We start from the raw sequence: 1889 nt of genomic DNA, 5'->3' as shown, positions 1-1889 counted from the left end.
GTGGGTTGGGTTGGGGTGGGGTGGGATGGGTGGGGTTGTATTGATTATCAGACCTGTGTTGGAGAGACATCCACAGTTTATTCTAACAAGAGGGTGGATACGAATGACACTGGACAATCAACACTAAGAACCACAGCACAGCACAAAGCCCAATGTATCTGACCCCAACCCCCATGCCCCCCAAATCTCCTCTTATCTCTCCGACACCTCTACCTGCCATCGCCAGTGAGACTTTCAAGAGATTTCCTTTCTCTTTTTTTTGAGTTCTCTTCTTCTACTTCTTCTTCTCCTTCTCCTCCTTCTCCTCCCTCTTTTTCTTCTTCTTCACACTGGCCTTTTTTCTTCTCTTCAAAAAAAAAAAGACTCTTTAAAAAAGCAACTGCCTAAAACTCAATGGATGTGAACTACTGTGGATATAATGAGATACATTCCATGAAAAAGGCATATGTGACGTTGCCTTGGAAACTGTGCTGAATTGCCAAGCTAGTGCCATGGAAAGGTTAACTTTCATTCACTCTGGGGTGGGTATGTGTGTGGGGAGGGTGGGGGTGGGGGGAGATAAGAGATTGTTGGGATATTAATACTTCTTAGTAAATCCAAACTGCGTTGTGGACTTTTTGGCATTTATCAGTGGGGGAAATAATAATGAACAACAAAAAAAAAAAAGGACGATGCAAAAGCAATTGGAAGATCAACGTTCAAACGTGGGGGACAAAGATGCCATGTGGACCCCAGGTAGAGTAGAGAGAGAGAGACATGAGTCTGCTGCAGCAGCCATCCTGAGTCACGGCCCGAGGAAACACATCCTAAGGTCAAAGGTCAGGGAGTCACTGACGGCCCGCAGGCCTAATGGACGGATGGAACGTGCCCCGAAGCAAGCCCAAGGGCCGGCAGTTGGGCCTGGGGACGAGGGACTGATTCATCGCCTGGCACATCTCTCAAATGCCATAGACTTTACAAAGCGCCTTTGTTTCTTCACCCGTCTTTTCTGTTTTTGCTTTCTTCTGCTCTTGAATTTGTGCGCGCGTGCGGGGAGGGCGGGGGCCAAAATGGACGCTGGCCTGATCAGTTTTTGGTGAGCGATCAGCGGTCCTTTCTTCAAAGCTTGCCTTTTTTGTCGTCGTCGCCGTCGTCGTCGTCGTCGTTGTTGCTGTTGTTGTTGATGTTGCATTCTGGATGGATACAAACCTCTGTCGCTCTACAGATGGATGTGCTCCACCTCTAAAATGGATTTTATTCACCCAATCAACTATCCCGGCCACTTACTGTTTTAACTCCATTGGGAATATGAGAGGGCTGGAGTGCATCCACATGTCCTCAGATCTCAAACACTACTGACATGGAAAAGGACGCTCCGCTAACATCAGGTGTCCTATGTGTATCTTATCCGCAAAAAGCAATAAGTCTGAGAAACCACAGTAAGCCATTAGGGACCCATCGACTCTTTGAACACTGTTCAGTAACCACTAAGATTTGGGATGTTCCTACATGAATGTTCCAAAGATGTTCCTATGTTTTTTAGCAACTTTAGGGGCTTCACAATAGTGGTCTCTTGTTCTAACTTCACACAACCCTGCAAGTCTATGTCTCCATTCGTACAGCTTCAGTTTCTTTTTTATTCTGATTTAAACCTCTACAGAGATGCAAGACAAACATTTAACAGTACACGTCTGCTTTAAAGTTCTAGACGTTTATAGATACATATGGACTCCTGTCTGTTTTGTTGAGCTCGTTAGTGTACAGTGGATATTTATGCAGTAGATTTTTATTTATTTTTTTTGCCAAATACGTTTCATGCAACTCCAAGCACAATAATGGAGGGCCTCTCTGCCTACACACATCATTTTAAATTAGTTTTTTTAATATTACGTTCTATTTTGGGAACACAC

The sequence above is a fragment of the Sardina pilchardus genome, chromosome 7 (assembly GCF_963854185.1).
Source record: "Sardina pilchardus chromosome 7, fSarPil1.1, whole genome shotgun sequence".
Classification (NCBI taxonomy): domain Eukaryota; kingdom Metazoa; phylum Chordata; class Actinopteri; order Clupeiformes; family Clupeidae; genus Sardina; species Sardina pilchardus.
The sequence above is the reverse complement of the archived record's forward strand: the minus strand, read 5'-3'. Positions refer to the sequence as shown.